The sequence below is a fragment of the Monodon monoceros genome, unplaced genomic scaffold (genome assembly GCF_005190385.1).
Source record: "Monodon monoceros isolate NGI ecotype Baffin Bay Population unplaced genomic scaffold, NGI_Narwhal_1 Super_Scaffold_6, whole genome shotgun sequence".
Classification (NCBI taxonomy): domain Eukaryota; kingdom Metazoa; phylum Chordata; class Mammalia; order Artiodactyla; family Monodontidae; genus Monodon; species Monodon monoceros.
This window is the reverse complement of record NW_021703783.1, coordinates 65,358,633-65,376,964: the sequence shown is the minus strand read 5'-3', so window position 1 is coordinate 65,376,964 and position 18,332 is coordinate 65,358,633. Positions and strand designations below refer to the sequence as shown.

Here is an 18,332-nt window from a genome sequence, read left to right as displayed (position 1 = left end):
TATAAAATTACCCATATTTTATCATAATAGGTATAATGTGAAAAAATTTATCCTGACTTCATTTTTCACAATATCAATCTCTAAAATGATTTTATTAGTAATAAAAACATTAACTACACAATCCTATCTTGTATTTTTCTCCCAAGAAAATGCTACAGTATCTTATTTTAATATTTTGAAATTTCTCAAGCATCCGTTGAATTTGGAAAATATGGTCTAAATATGCCAGGGACACATATAACTGTCTATAGTCAAAAAATGATAAGAACTCATAGGAAACATGGTTTATGGAGTGTGATATTTCAGCCATATTTTGTTTGAGCTAAAATCATAATTATTAATATTAAGCACGATCATTGTTTCTTACTCAAAATCACCTTATGATTTTGACAGAATCATCAAAACCTTTTGGTTGTTTTCCTGAATTAGGTAGATTTTGACATCAGTAGTATCAAGACCATAGCAACCAAAATGGATTGATTACCTGCTCATTTTTACAGGCAGAACCAGATTCCATTTCAGAAACAATGTGTTCTTTAAATTTGGGTACTGGAACATATTTAAGGGACCTTGGGTATATTTTCATTTATTGCACTTTCCGTGTCAACTTCTTTCATAGTAGATACCGAATACAGTCAAAAGTTCACAAAATCAGATACGGAAAATACAACTTTGTATATAACTGCAGTTACTGTTATTGAGATCCCAATTCCACGGATATCAAAAATGTTTAACTCTACCAATTCATGGTAATTAAATTATTTCTGTTTTAAAAATGAGTCTCTCAGAATTCCACCACCCACACACACCACCACCATCACTAAGCACACACAAACATACAGAGGTGTGGTTCGCCTTAATTTCTCACTGAGTCATCGAAATCCTAGGGTGGAGCTATATATCATCCCAGCATTAGAAGCGAGGCATATGGTCCTCATGCCAGTTTCTGGCTTCTCTGGTCTACGTGGAAATGTAGTTTAAATTTATCTGGCCCTCACTACTCTATTACCTTCACTGATCCAGTTCATGTCTCCATAACACTGTTTTAACTGTCAGAACCATAAAATGCACATCCTCTTTGTCCCAAACATAAGTCTTATTCTGGTACCTTGATCCTCCCAACAATTCTGAACCTTTGGTGGGGATTGGTTGCTCAGGAACATTGGTTATTGTCCCACACTACTCTGGGAGTTCATGACTTTATATAGTTGAACTCATACTGATGTGACGAAGAATCTCCTTCAATCACTGCTACACTAATCCTGGGTGAAATCTGGATAGTGGGTTTTCCCATAAAACCTGCTGATTTCTTTATTATACTGTGGGAAGCCAAGTAATTAGTCTTTTCTGGAGGTTTACTTCATCTCCTCCACTTTTTGGGGCTTGGTCCAAAATTCAGGGGATGGGCATTTCCCAGAGAAACATTGTTTCTAAGGTCTAGTCACATTCCTTTGTGATCTCTCTTGCCATAAGCTAATCAGTCTAAACCTCACTTTCCTACCCTAACATATCAATTCTTGGCTCAAATTCCATCAGGCACTGGCTCTTCATACTTAAATGGAAGCTTCTGGCAGTGAAAGAAAAATACACATTTCTACCTCAAGCACAAATTTCTTGCAATTAAAATCCAGTCTTTTCAAAACATTGTATCCACCATAGGTTTTCAGACATTGAGAGATGAAGAATTTGACTCCCTGTTTTTTTTCCCTTTTGTTTTATTCTTATCATCTCTGTCCTGAAGATACAGTTTATAGAAACACTTCCTGCTGCCTCAGAGGCTGAGCCCATGAGAAAGGAATGGAAAAACTTGGTTTCAATATCAAAACTCTGCCCAGTGCACTTGCCACTCTCAAAGTAATTTAGACTAGACTCAAGAGCATGGGTATTTAATGGCCCACTCACATATGCTTTTTGCCTCTGTAGTTGTTCACAGGGTTCCCTCAAGTTCTTCCCTCCAGGTTTGTATAGTCAAATCCAAGCTATTCTAAGCTCAAGTCAAATGCTGCCTCTTCCATGAAGCATCTCTAGTCAACAGAAATAGTCAAGATGGTCTCTTCTTCACTAGCAATTATTATGGTGTCATATCTGTACCACTGTTATGAAGTAGAAAACTTCAGACTTATATTGGAATACTCTTGTTATATGTTTTTTTCTTATATATTTCTTTAGTAATATTTTAAGTTCCCTAAATGTAGTAATTGTGTCTGAGTCCTGTATTTATCACTAGCCATGATTGTATTTGAATGAGATATTACATCAGTTTACTTCATAAATTGATCAAACCATTTAGCTTTCTCCAAGGCCTATTAAAATATACAGTATGTATTCTAATATTAAAATACATAATTATATGTTAGTTTCCTAGAGCTGCTGTAACAAAGTACCACAAACTACATGGCTTAAAAGAACAGAAATTTGTTCTCTCAATAGTTCTGGAGACAAAGAAGGCCAAAATCAAGGTGTCAACAAGGCCATGCTTCCTCTGACACCTGTAAGGGTGAAATCCTTCCTTGCCTCCTAGTTTCTGGTGGTGGCCGTTAATCCATAGTGTTTCTGGGCTTGCAACTGCATTACTTCAATCTCTGCCTCTGTTGTCACATGGCTTTCTCCTTGTCTGTTTCTGTCTTCACATGGCTATCCTCCTTTTTGTGTGTGTCTTTGTCCAAATTTCCCTCTTAAGGACACCAGTCGTCTGAATTAGGGCCCACCCTAACGACCTTATCTTGATTTGATTATATCTGCAAAGACCCTATTTTAAATAAGTCCACATTCCATAGAAACCATGGATTTGGACTTCAACATATCTTTCTGGGGAGATACAATTCAACCCATAACAACAGTTGGTGATGTCTGACACATAGTAAATATTTAAAATATATTTGAAGAATAAAAAACAGTTGGTTTAAAAATGAGGCGTTTCCATAATTTAACATACCTACTTTATATATGCCAGCTTATCAGCAACATGTAGCAGCATGATCCTTGCATTAATAAAATGGTCCATTTGAATTTAAACAAGTCTCCCTCCATATTACTGCCTAGTAGTTCACATTCCCTCTGAAAACGTCCTTCATTTTTATTTTAAAGCTTTTGATCTGAAACTGACTGCTACTGTGAATTTCCTGTTAAAGGTCCAAATCAAATCCATTTAATCAGTAATGGAATTGGGCCCATTAATCTATTTCACTACACATCACAGAGAAAAATCAAACTGAAAAGAAATAAAAAATGATGCTGTACAATATATTCACTTGCTTCTCTTAACCCAAGCCCTTGGTTCAGCTGTCCAATTTCATTGGAAATGACTGAAGATAATGGATATTTATCAGCCTTATATTGTGTCTAGATAGCTGTTGAAGCATCTCTATGAGATACACCACGGCACTGACATAAAAATATTAAAAACCTAGCTGTGAAAACTGAATAGCACTGCACCACATAAATGGTATTTGTGGTTACTGATAAGATATAAAAATTCAAGGGTGAGTAATATTGTGGATGAAATGATATCTGAGCGGTGATCTCAATTAAAATTGCTTAAAATAAAAGAGTGAATGATTAAATATTATCACATTCCTACTGCAAAGTACTAAACTCCCACAATATTAAGTTCTTTCCAGTTGTATCACTTATATTTGGCATTATTTTAAAGTACCATTCAAAATAATTTAGGTGCTGGGAAAACTGGACAGCTACATGTAAAAGAAAGAAATTAGAACACTCCCTAACACCATACACAAAAATAAACTCAAAATGGATTAAAGACCTAAATGTAAGGCCAGACAATATAAAGCTCTTGGAGGAAAACACAGGCAGAACACTCTTTGACATAAAGCGCAGTAAGATCTTTTTTGACCCACTGCCTAGAGTAATGAGAATAAAAACAAAAATAAACAAATGGGACCTAATGACACTTAAAAGCTTTTGACAACCCTCAAAATGGGAGAAAATATTTGCAAATGAAGGAACTGACAAGGGATTAATCTCAAACAGCTCATGAAGCTTAATAACAAAAAATACAAACAACCCAATCCAAAAATGGGCAGAAGACCTAAACAGACATTTCTCCGAAGAGGACATACAGATGGCCAAAAAGCACATGAAAGGATGCTCAACATCACTAATCATTAGAGAGATGCAAATCAAAACTACAATGAGGTATCACCTCACACCGGTCAGAATGGCCATCATCAAAAAATCTACAAACAATAAATGCTGGAGAGGGTGTGGAGAAAAGCAAATGCTCTTGCACTGTTGGTGGGAATGTAAATTGATACAGCCACTATGGAAACAGTATGGAGGTTCCTTAAAAAACTGAAAATAGAACTACCATTGACTCAACAATGCTACTCCTGAGCATATTCCCGAAAACTATAATTCAACAAATTACATGCAGGAATATTCATTGCAGCTCTATTTACAATAGCCAGGACATGGAAGCAACCTAAATGTCCATCAACAGAGGAATGAATAAAGAAGATGTGGCACATATATACAATGGAATATTATTCAGCCATTAAAAGGAATGAAACTGGGTCATTTATAGAGAGGTGGATGGACATAGAGACTGTTACACAGAGTGAAGTAAATCAGAAAGAGAAAAACAAATACCATACATTAACGCATATATGTGGAACCTGGAAAAATGGTATAGATGAACTTATTTGCAGTGCAGAAACGGAGACACAGATGTAGAGAACAAACATATGGATACCAAGGGGGGAAATGGGGGATGGGATGGATTGGGAGATTGGGACTGACATATATATACTACTGTGTATAAAATAGATAACTAATGAGAACAGACTGTATAGCACAGGGAACTCTACTCAAGGCTCTGTGGTGACCCAAATGAGAAGGAAATCGAAGGAAGAGGGGATGTATGTATACATGTGGCTGATTCACTTTCTGTACAGCAGAAACTAACACAACATTGTAAAGGAACTATACTCTAATAAAAGAAATTCTTTATAGCCATGGTAAGAGATCCATATGGCATTTACAACATAGCAACACACAAGAAAGTAGCACAGAGATAATGTTTGATATAAATAATTTCGAAAGCATTTCCACCTGCAAGTGTAATATAAGTCTTAAAGAACCACTAATAAAGTGTCTTGAATATTCATATTAATTCTATACCTCAGTGAGAAAATATACTGGTAAAGAGTAAAAAAGGAAGAATTAGTCAGAAATACATTTCACAACTATGAACTTTTTCATACAACAATACAAAATAAATGACTACATGTTTCTAAATATCATATTTCATTTCACAAAGTATATATTGTTATTCGCCATTATAAAATTTGAAACTCTGATGACAAAGACAACTGAAATTTCTTTTTTTTAACATCTTTATTGGAGTATAATTGCTTTACAGTGTTGTGTTAGTTTCTGCTGTATAATAAAGTGAATCAGCTATACATATACATATATCCCCATACCCCTCCCTCCTGCATCTTCCTCCCACCCTCCCTACCCCACCCCTCTAGTTGATCAAAAAGCACCGAGCTGATCTCCCTGTGCTAGGCAGCTGCTTCCCACTAACTTTCTACTTTACATTTGGTAGTGTATATATGACAATGCTACTCTCTTACTTCGTCCCAGCTTACCCTTCCCCCCACCGTGTCCTCAAGTCCATTCTCTACATCTGCGTCTTTATTCCTGTCCTGCCCCTAGGTTTGTCAGAAACATTTTTCTTTTTTAGATTCCAAATATATGTGTTACCATACAGTACTTGTTTTTCTCTTTCTGACTTACTTCATTCTGTATGACAGACTCTAGGTCCATCCACCCCACTACAAATAACTCAATTTTGTTTCCTTTTATGGCTGAGGAATATTTCATTTTATATATGTGCTACATCTTCTTTATCCATTCATCTGTCGATGGACACCTAGGTTGCTTCCATGTTCTGGCTATTGTAAATGGTGCTGCAATGAACAGTGCAGTACATGACTCTTTTTTTTTTTTTTCTTTTTTTTGCGGTACGTGGGCCTCTCACTGCTGTGGCCTCTCCCGTTGCAGAGCACAGGTTCCGGACACACAGGCTCAGTGGCCACGGCTCACGGGCCCAGCCACTCCGCAGCATGTGGGATCCTCCCGGACCGGGGCACAAACCTGTGTCCCCTGCATTGGCAGGCGGACTCTCAACCACTGCGCCACCAGGGAAGCCCTATGACTCTTTTTGAATTACGGTTTTCTCAGGGTATATGCCCAGTAGTGGGATTGCGGGGCCATATGGTAGTTCTATTTTTAGTTTTTTAAGGAACCACCATACTGTTCTCCATAGTGGCTGTATCAATTTACATTTCCACCAACAGTGCAAGAGGGTTCCCTTTTCTCCACACCCCCTCCAGCATTTATTGTTTGTAGATTTTTTTTGATGATGGCCATTCTGACGGGTGTAAGGTGATACCTCATTGTAGTTTTGATTTGCATTTCTCTAATGATTAGTGGTGTTAAGCATCCTTTCACGTGTTTGTTAGCAATCTGTATGTCTTCTTTGGAGAAATGTCTATTTAGATGTTCTGCCACTTTTGGATGGGGTTGTTTGTTTTTTTGATATTGAGCTTCATGAGCTGCGTGTATGTTTTGGAGATTAATCCTTTGTCAGTTGCTTCATTTGCAAATGTTTTCTCCCATTTTGAGGGTTGTCTTTTCTTCTTGTTTCTGGTTCCCTTTGCTGTGCAAAAGCTTCTAAGTTTCGTTAGACCCCATTTGTTTATTTTTGTTTTTATTTCCATTTCTCTAGGAGGTGGGTCAAAAAGGATCTTGCTGTGATGTATGTCAAAGAGTGTTCTTCCTATGTTTTCCTCTAAGAGTTTTATAGTGTCTGGCCTTACATTTAGGTCTTTAATCCATTTGGAGTTTATTTTTGTGTATGGTGTTAGGGAGTGTTCTAATTTCTTTCTTTTACATGTAGCTATCCAGTTTTCCCTGTACCATTTTTTGAAGAGGCTGTCTTTTCTCCATTGTATATTCTTGCTTCCTTTATCAAAGGTAAGGTGACCATATGTGCGTGGGTTTATCTCTGGGCTTTCTATCCTGTTCCATTGACCTATATTTCTGTTTTTGTGCCAGTACCATAATATCTTGATTACTGTAGCTTTGTAGTATAGCCTGAAGTCAGGGAGCCTGATTCCTCCAGCTCTGGTTTTCGTTCTCAAGATTGCTTTGGCACTTTGGGGTCTTTTGTGTTTCCATACAAATTGTGAAATTTTTTATTCTTGTTCTGTGAAAAATGCCATTGGTAGTTTGATAGGGATTGCATTGAATCTGTAGATTGCTTTGGGTAGTATAGTCATTTTCACAATGTTGATTCTTCCAATCCAAGAACATGGTATATTTCTCCATCTGTTTGTATCATCTTTAATGTCTTTCATCAGTATCTTATAGTTTTCTGCATACAGGTTTTTGTCTCCTTAAGTAGGTTTATTCCTAGGTATTTTATTCTTTTGGTTGCAGTAGTAAATGGGAGTGTTTCCTCAATTTCTCTTTCATATTTTTCATAATTAGTGTATAGGAATGCAAGAGATTTCTGTGCATTAATTAAAGTAGCATCCTGCTACTTTACCAGATTCATTGATTAGCTCTAGTTGTTTTCTGTGCATTAATTAAAGTAGCATCCTGCTACTTTACCAGATTCATTGATTAGCTCTAGTTGTTTTCTACTAGCATCTTTAGGGTTTTCTATGTATAGCAGCATGTCATCTGCAAACAGTGACAGTTTTACTTCTTTTCTGATTTGGATTCCTTTTATTTCTTTTTTTTTCTCTGATTGCTGTGGCTAAAACTTCCAAAACTGTGTTGAATAATATGGTGAGAGTGGGCATACTTGCCTTTTTTTTGATCTTAGAGGAAATGTTTTCAGTTTTTCACCATTGAGAACAATGTTGGCCTGGGTTTGTCATATATGGCCTTCATCATGTTGAGGTAAGTTCCCTCTATTACTACTTTCTGGAGAGTTTTTATCATAAATGGATGTTGAAATTTGTTGAAAGATTTTTCTGCATCTATCGGGATTATCATATGGTGTATACCCTTCAATTGGTTAATATGGTGCATCACATTGATTGATTATATGTAAAAAAAAAACTAAGTAGGCTGTTTTAAAGCTCAGATGGAAAATATAATAAGTATGGATAACCAGGAAAATTCTTTAAAAGAAAGCCAATTAGGGCCATTAGCCCACTAATATAAAATATAATATAAAGCTTTCATAATTAAAAGAAGACAGTACATTAATAGGCTATTGGAGTAGAATAAAACATACAGAAATATACACACACTAACATGAACATATTTTAATACATGAAAATATTTGGGTCTCAAGTTAGTAAAGAAAAAAATAGCTCATTCTATAAAAGGTTTTGGGAAAACTGGGTAACCATCAATACAAAAATAAATTTGGAACTGTATTTCATATCATACATTGGAAAAAAGTTCAAAATGAATCAAATACTGAAATGTCAAATTTTAACAATGGCATGTGGTACAGCTGTGAAATGAATGCCCCTAATTTGGTCTTGCAAAACCAGAATGACCTAATTACAGAATCCCATTTCCTAATTCTTGAACCACTGGACATATGTGAACATTTTACAGCTATTCATTTCCATTTGAAACCCTCTAACCTTTGACTTCAGTGTTCGATGCAGACTCAGGCCAGGCAGACAGTTACCTGTTCAAGATGCCAGTATATAAAGAACACTAAAATGTCACTGAATAAGTGATGAGAAGAAAAATTAACTCCCGAGATATTTCCTAGGTATATTATTGATTAAACTGCTTGAGTCTGAGGGAAATTCTTCCTTGACGCACCTTTCATAAACAATGTTTTACAGAGGTAGGTTTTTAAACTCCAAGGTTTGTTTTGCTGAGGATTAGGCAAGCTGAGGCATGTCTTTTCCATCATCCTCCCATTCAAGGGTTTAGCCTCTTCTCTGAATAAATGAGAAACAGCCACTTACAGAGTGACATTGGAATAGACATCCAGCTATTGTCTTGTATTGTAGACGCTAAATCTTCATATCTCCCTGGTCCTTTAAAGTCTTCTTCCCTGAGGCCTTTAATGTTTTTAAATATTACTGTTTTCCCCAGTTGGGTCCTCCCCTTCAGAGATCTCATCTGCTCTCATAATTCAAAAATCATAATTCAAAAATAAAAAACTATAAATTGATGACTCCAAAACCTGTAATTATATCTTTAGTCTAGAAAACTTTTAGCTCCAAACCGTTATTACCAATTTCCTATAAATTGTTGTCTCAAGTCAGAGACAACCACATGAAGGCAGTTTAACATAGTAGTTAAGAGCTCTGGAGCCAGACTGCCTGGGTTAAATCCCAAGTCAGCCGATTACTAAATATGTGATCCTGCACAAGTTCCTCAGTTTCACTGTGGTTCAGTTTCTCCAGATAGTTAAATCATTTAATATTTATAAACCATGTATAACAGGTTATAAGACAGAGTAAGAGCTATTTAAGTGTTAAATAAATATAAATAATAATAAATAACGGAAATTTACAATGGGAACCTCCAAGGAACTTATCCATGTGCTTCATTAGAAAGCCAACAGTTAGATATCTGTCACACAGGACTTTGATGACCCATCAGCCTTAAGGAAGGTGACAGTAAAAGAAAGAGTACTGCTCATGCAAGCCCAATAAAGAGACTTGTCTCTTTATTTTCTGTTCCTAGAGCAGCTAGAGACATAAAAGCATAGATAGAAGGTGGGGAGGTATCCTAAAAGACATACTATCACCTTCCATTTGACTCCTGGTGATAGTAAGAAAATGAGAGAGCAGACCACACTTCCTCCCCACTCCAAGTCCTTTGGCCCCAAACCAGGGCTGAATTTTGATGGGGAGAGGATATGAGATTAGAGTTGTAAACTAGACTTTTTAATAACTTAGAGAGAAGTTCTAGAATCTTCCCAAGACATCATTAAGAAATCTGCTACCCAGCAGAGAAGAAAGATTTGACATCACACAGTTGGGAGCAATGATTAGAGAAAATATAAATCCTTTTAAAGTGTGTACCCTATAAAGCTCAGACTCTCCAATAAACCTGTTATACTATACATAGCTATAAAGAGCTTTAACATATGAGAGGCAGGCTGTGGCACTCAAATGACTCTCGGTGGAAAAACCTCTGCAAAATTTAAAATATTTTCATCAAGTCAAAAAAAAATCAATAACATTTGACAGAAACCAGGAGTCACTTAAAATGGCTTATGCTATAACTGATTTTATTGCTGTAACAAAAAAGTCTACTACTAAAAATGACTCTTTTGCCCAATATAGTTTCATTAAACTCAGGAATTTCTAAAGATGATGTCTTAACACACACACAGTCATACACAAACGTAGTCAAAATTTGGAAACTAAGTCATATTTTTAGCAAAATAAAAATTATGTTCTTAAATATTCCCCTCTTCATCCATTGTTTCATATAAATTATGTTATATAAGGAGGATACAAATAAAAGTGATTTAAACAAAAAGGCACGCAATAAAAAAGGGTGGACAACCACCTCCACAGTGCTGTTTGAAAAATGTCAAAACATCTACAGATGCAGAATTATATTTTTCCTATTCCATTTATTGAATAATAAATTGATTTTCTCATGTTTCAACATTGCTATTAACACCACTCTGGGATTAGGATAATAAAGCTGGGGTGGAGGAGGCATCATTTCAAGAAGACAAATTAAATCAGGTTGTTAACATATAAAACACTTAGTAGTGTAACAAACATTAAATATATGTAACAAGCATTAAATATATGTAAATGTTTGGCTACTATAGTTAATGGCGGGGATGTGGGGGAGCTTACATATTTCCATCAAAGTCCATTAATTTATTAATTTTGATTGTTGAGACTTTTGCTTTACTGAAGAATTGTGACAGAGAATTGAAAACTCTCAATTTTAGATTAATGAAAGAGTAAAGAACATAGAGCAGACACATGAGACAACATGGGGATATTAAGAAATAGATCACAAATGATCCTTTGCGAAAACCTAGTCTTTGGGGGAATCACACCCAAAGGAAAGGAAGACCCAACTAGTTCCTTCACCACATAAGAGATTTTTACCAAAAGAGTTTTGGTTTCAACTTAACTTTCATAATAACACCAATAGAAGACACAGAAACAACATGAAAAATGAGTGATACAGGGAGAATGCCATGTGACGGCAGAGGCAGAGATTGGAGTGATGCAACTGCAAACCAAGGAATGCCAAGGATCGCAGGCAACCTAGAAGCTAGGACAAGGCGAAGAAGGAGCCTGACTTTCCCCCATGTTGATTTGGGGTTTCTACCCTCTAGAACTATAATAGAATAGATTTCTGTTGTATTAGCCACAAAGTTCATGGCACTTTATCAAGATGACCCTAGAAAACTAATACATATTTTGGTTATAAGAATCTGCCTATTATATAAAGACCTCTAAACACAATGGAGATGGAAGATCTTTGCTTTGTGTTAGTTTCTTTAGGTCTTTCTCATGCCCCCAATACAGTTGATCCTTGAACAACACAGGTTTGAACTGTGCAGGTCCACTTATATGTGGATTTTTTTTTCCACAAAATACATACTATATTACTACATGACCCAGGGTTGGTTGAATTAGCAAATGCCGAAGCACGGATACAGAGGGCCTACTGTAAAGTTATATGTGGATTTTAGACCACACATGAGGTGGGGGTGTCAGCACCCCTAACACTCTCATTGTTCAAGGATCAACTGTAATCCTCTCTAAATCTGAATCCATAAATACAATAGAAAAATTTACTGTAAACACCAATTTTTCCAAATCAGCTTCAGCTGGTTCCTTCAGGCATTTCAGGCATTCTGTATACTTTTAGAATCTCTACAAATGTCAGCACCCTAGTTATTCCAAATCCTCTCCCCCTTCTTCCTCCTCCTTCCTGTCCTTCTCCCTATTCTTTTACCTTTGTCTCTATCTCTACCTCTTTTATTATTGCCACTCCTTTCTTATTTTGTCAAATTTTAAGTATGAAATATTGCCCAGAAAACACTTCAGGACAGTTTCTCTGACAACTGCCCACTTCTCCACCTAGTATATACAGCTAGGAGGGCCCAGGTCTCACCCCTTAGCCTGTTCTATAGAAAACTGTCACCACAGTTTCCCAAGGTCTCTCTGGAAGAAAGTCAAACAACAAAAGGAGATGGCCATATCCAGACATTCTATTGATATGTGGTTCACAAATTGTGCCCCAGACTAGCAGAAAAAGTAATACTTGGGGGTAAGTGAGGAGTGCAAAATTTCTAACCACATTCCAGACCTGCTAAATTAGAAACTCTGGGGTTGAGGTCCTGCCATTTTTGTTTTAATGAGCCTCCAGGTGATTCTGATACATGTTAAAGTTTAAGAATTACTGCTGTAGATGATGTTCAGCAAATTAACTCTCCATGTATAAAAGCTAGTTAGTAGCTGAGTCAGAGGAGTGATCTAGAAATAAATCAACATGGTTAATTAAGAGAGAAACAGTGAAAAGGCTAGACCTATGTACTGTAGTTCCTTTCCTGATGTTTATTCAAATGGCTCACAGAGGTAGAAAGAGAAATTGTACTTTAATTAGAATAAGTAAAAGGATCATTATCAACTAATTATGATGAAAAGATATAAATTTCTATTTATGGTTTGATATAGTCATTTATTTACTCAGCAAATATTTCTTGAAACTTTTTCTAGACCATGAGGATACTGCAGTCAAGAAGACAGAGACCTTACTTCATAAAGTCAAATCCTAGTAGGTATAAGGAAAGAACATCTCTTCCATCCTCTCTGAGTATCTGGCTAGGCCTAAGAATTAAACTGATATAAGATGGATTAACAGGAGAAAAGCATACAAGTTTAACCAAAGTTTTACATACACATGGAAGCCTTTACAAGAGAATGAAGACCTGAAGAAGTGACCAGAACAGAAAGCTTTTATACCTTATAGACAAAGAAAATAAATTTGTGAAAAATTGACAAGACAAAGGAGTTTGGCCTACAACAATAAACTGCTGAGAAGTGATCAGGAAGTAAGGGTTAATTTAACAAGGCTGGTTTGTACAGATTTTTCAGCCTCAATTTCCCATCTCTGGTGATAAAAATGTCTTCCTTCCTTGTGGTACAGGAAGGGTACCTTTCACATGGGAGTTTTATCTCTGGCTTTCAGGAAGAGGAAAGGAGGGTCAGAGTACCTTTCCTGTACCTGCTGTTTCTCAAGTGCCTTTAACTTAATCACTATGCCAAAGCAGCATATTTTGGGGTGATATGCTCTGAATTCCTTCATAGCAAAGAAAGAAAAACTAAATATTGTATAATTTTAGGGAGTGGTAAGAGCGATAAAGAAAACTTTGTAAGGGATTAGTGATGACTGGAACTAAATGATGGATGAGCAGAAAAGAAGAATACTTAAACAGAAAAAGGAATGAAGTTTGGGATGTAGACTTCAGTTTGGGGATTATAGATTCTGGCAGAGAAAACAGAAAAATGCAAATACCTTGGACTGGACTGAACTTATACATTTCAAAGAACAGCAAGAAGGCCAGTGTGGCTGCAGCAAATTAGCCAAAGGGGAGAAGGTAGGAGATAGAAGTAGAGGGAAGGGCCGAATCATGTAAGGCTTTGAGGACATCACCACGATGTCAGATTTTATTACAAATTTGTTGTGAACTCATTGGAAATTTTTCAATGGGAGAATTGACATGATTTACTCAACTGCTGTGTGAAGAAGCTCTAAGTGTAACAAGAGTAGAAAATAGGTAAGACCATATAGAAGTCTAGCGTAGAGGTCAAAACAAGAGTAGGTGGTAATTTGGATGAGATTGGCAGCAGATGAGATAAGAGGAATGGTCAGATTATAGGTGTACTTTAAAGGTGAAACTAACAATTTATGGATGGATTGGGTGTGAAGTGCGATAGAACAAGGATATAAGGATTACTTATAGGTTTGGGGGCGGAAAAACTGCAAACCTGATAGTGCCTTTTATTGAGCTGGGAACCAGTATGGCAGCAGCAGGCTTGGAGGGGGATATTGAGGTCAATTTTGGCATGTTAAATTTGTCCATCCAAGTAGAGATGTTGAGTAGAGAGTTGGATATATCATGCTGGTGCTGAGGGGAAAGACAAGACTAGTGAGAAAAACTGGGAGGAATTCATTATTTAAGAGAGAATAGTTCTGAAGACAACACAATCCATAGGAGGAAAGGAGGGAAAGAGTTTGTAAGTAATTAGGGAGATACTGAACTTTTTTGGTGTGAAAATAAATGTTCACCAAGAAACTAGAGAGCAGGATTTCAGGTAAGCACCCAATAATATTTGTTGACATCTGTTCACATGTGTGACTCTGTTCACAAATGTGTCTGCCTAGTTTGATAAATTATGAGATCAATAGGACCTCATATTTTCTTTCCACGATTACCTTTCAGTGAACTGCAAAAATTCAGAGATTTTCTACCAATTAATCAGGGTTGGTAACACTTTAATTCAAAGACAAAATAGGGAAGGAAAACTGCCTCAAAGGAAAAATAGTCAAATTTTAGATGTATGTTTTTTTATGTGGAAAAGGGCTAGAAGAGAATATTTATAGCAAATATATTATTAATTAAAAAACACAAAAAACCCATAGATCTACAGCCAAGCTTTAATGATTTATTTAACATATTACATATTGTCAAGAGAGTTTAATAAATGTGTCCTATTGCCCATTAATAGAGTATGCAGAAACAAATAAAATGATTTAATATATTTTCTTAAAATGTTTCTATATATCTTCCTGGCCAAGTTGTTAAAATAACTTGTAACTCTAAATATTTCTTCTATTATAGCCTAAAGCCACAGAATCTATTTTTGTAAACTTGTTGAAAAGTACGTATTAAACGACTCTAATATTTGTATTTGAGAAAATTAATTAATGAATGTTTGTCCTAAATGGTATTTGAGCATTGTAATTTCAAACAGCTGACTTTTGCTTCTAAGGTAGAAGAAATTTACAGTAGCCAAAAAGAAAACCCCAGAAAACAAAATTATAGCTAAATAAGAAAGCAAAAAGCTAATAGTAAAATAGTGAAAAGTCCAATTAACATCATGGCTTTTTCCAATAGGTATATTGGAATATGTAAATCAGTTTTTAAAATATTGAAGAGGAAAAATTTCTTTTGTAAACAATACTTTTTGGTTACAAATTCACACTAGTAATTTTATAGCAAATCTATAACACGTGAACCACCATGAAGACAGGGCATGCTGTAATCAGGCTGATTTATGAATTTACTATAACAAAATGATTAGACACTGGATTTAATCATGCCACATCTGGGATTTGGCACTCTAACTGTAGAATTTGGCACTGTAGCCCAGCTGCCAGCCCTGCCACAGTGGTAGAAACTTACCAGTCCTTTGTAATAAGCTTTCGAGAGAGAGAGAGAGAGAATTACGTATATCTCCTACATGTGCTGAGGTGGCATGACTCATTTGTGACTGGAGGCTTTCTTACATATCTTACTACCCAATGATATCCATATGAGTGATCACTGCCGTGAACTCAGGAAATGAATATCTGGATAGTTTTCATGATGATACTAATAAATTATTCTAATGAATTCTGATGAGCAGGAACTAATACAATAATCTCACAAATTTCAAATCATATTATGCTGGACCATAGAGTAGCTTGCTGTAGCCTTAGCCAGCTGCCTTGCCAAGTTCTAAAGCGATGTATTATAGTATAAATATTATAATAAGGAATTTGATTTTGCTGCCAAATCATATCTGCTAAAATTTAACAACTGAATGTATGAAATACCTGTAAAAGAGTTATTTCTCCTATGGTCAGATTTTGAAATGCCCCTCTTCTCAGTCTCACCAAAATCCCAAACTAGAGAGGTTACATCATATTTTCTTTTTTGACAACTAACTTCTGGAATGATGTTTTTAACAGAAAAACAGAAATGTTGCAAAGGAGAACTGATTTGAGGGGAATGTTAAGATTCTGTTTTGAGACTTCAGAATTTTAATTAACATTACATTATACAGATAAAGATTGAGGAGAAAATTTGTAATTATCTTACTGGTGTGCCTGAAATAAAGTAAATGATGCTATAGCTGCTGTAGTAACAAATCTGAAAATCTTAGCAGCTTCAGACAGTGCATGTATTCCTTGCTCCAATGCAAATATTCCTGTTGGCAAGCACTTCAGGTGATTATTCAGGGGCAGGCACTTTATATCTTCTTGCTCAGACCATGTCCAGTATCTCCATTTATTTGCTGAATAAAGATTAGGAAAGTCAAGTATTGTGTATGAAAGGTTTTTAGAAGCTGGGTTTTGAAATGACATACAAGAATCACCCTTATCCACCACTGTGTAAAACTGTAAGGAGGTTGGAAAATATAGTCTACTTGTGTGCCTAGGAGTAAAAGGTGAACACACAGAATCTCTGCCACATTTTGTTTGGTTAAGAGGTGAGGAATTGTGATGTGAACCTGAGCCGCAGAATGGAAGTGACCGTGAAAACTTGATGATAGGTGGGGATTTTGAAAATGTGTGTGTACATGAAAAAGCCAAAGTTTAAACAGCATCTTATAATTCTTTGATACATATGGGGAAAGAGTAGATAAAATTTTTAAAGTATATTAGTATTAAGCTAATCTTTGTAAGTATGAATCATATTAACTAAGCATTTCTGCCAATAAGATAAATGAGATCAACACATTGAACTGGCTGAAGGGATCCAAGTTCTTTTCTTCAGTTTTTTTCATCATTTAATGTGACTTCTGGGAAAACATTCTTTTTTTTTGGAAATTAAATTTATTTTTTTCTAGTTTGAGCCTCTGTGGAGCTATAGCTTCATGTTAGACCTGCAAAGGAGGACTCTTTATTTTAAATCCTACTTTCCGCAATATTAAATACCTCTCCTACACTTTTTCATAGATAATGTTGTAGTTCCTTGTTAAGTCAAAACTATGCAAAATAAGAGACTAGTGATATTGTTTGGCAAGGCATACAAACAGAATCCATAAATAGATATATTCAGCATTTCAAGTTAAATATCACATAAAAGTAGCTTTGCGCCTACCGTGTGGTGCAATACTCTACACATTTCATGGTAAAGATTGTTAACTGAGATTTACAGTGGAAATTTATCTCAAAGTCTGTTTTTTTTAAATGACATATTTTCCAGTAAATGAGTGGGTTTTTTAACTGGCACATTCTAATATGCTCAGTGTTCATTTCAATTATAGACATATTACTCTGACAGATGTTTCCAAGGGAAATGTTTATTTCAATATTAGCAGAGAAACATCTGCTGTTGGAAGGAGAAAGATTGCCATTTTATTTCTCCAAATCTTACAAAGGCCAATGGCTCATCACCAAAACCGTCTACCATCCATCTTAAACAAATATATTTATATTATTAGGAGTGAGCAACAATTTCCTTAATATCTCCTGGAACTCCAATTGTGTTCTACTGAGATACATGAAAATGTTTTTTGAAATTCTATAATCTTTTTATTTGCCTATATTCATACAACCCAAAACTAACAGGGGTAAGATAGACTCATAACTCAGTTAAAAACTATTACAAATAGAGTAATGGAAAGAGAATACCTACAATATAAAAGGCAATCGACCTTTTTATTGATACTTATCCATCTGAAAATAACTTCAGATTTGGAAGAGGTTTTTCTCATTATAAGTTAAAGGTTAGAAATACATCTGGTGTTTTCTTGAGTTCTGTGGCTGTAGAGAGAAGTTTTATCTTGACCTGATTTTTATCTTGTAAAGAGTTTTAAAAGGAAATGGAATTGCATAACCCATGGCATACACCTTCCTATCACTACTTTTTAGGAGAAAATCAAACGTGGTAAGCTTTTATTTAGTAAATACCTTACAAGTAACGATCATTTTTAATAAGTAAAACCTAATGTTCCAATGTAAAGACTGTTAAATATGACTGCTAACTCTCTAATGAACTGTGACATAATACTAAAGAGGAAAAGTTTACATTTATCATCGCTTCCAGCAGTAGAATATCTGAACATTACAGAAGTAACAGCTGTATTGATTTGAGTCCATGTGTTTTTGTCTAAGCCAAACAAAAATTAATAACATCACTTTTGCAAAGTAAAAACTGTTTTTCCAACCCAAGTAAATATGATGATTATATCTTTTTACACAATGTATTCTTTCCCCTCAGAGTTATGACTAGTCCCCAAGAAGCCTAGAGGGTAAGACTTTGTTTGTAACGTTGAGAAAAGGAATTAACAATTGGTTCAAGAAATTCAAGTAGTTCATAGCAATGGCTGCTTTGA

At 35.6% G+C, this 18,332-nt stretch overlaps 1 protein-coding gene across 3 annotated transcripts in view; it reads right to left on the bottom strand.

Moving 5' to 3' along the window:
* The window catches only part of TMTC2 (transmembrane and tetratricopeptide repeat containing 2), an 842,237-nt gene that overhangs the window by 62,343 nt on the left and 761,562 nt on the right, over nucleotides 1-18,332 (bottom strand). The gene's annotated exons all lie outside the window — the stretch shown is intronic.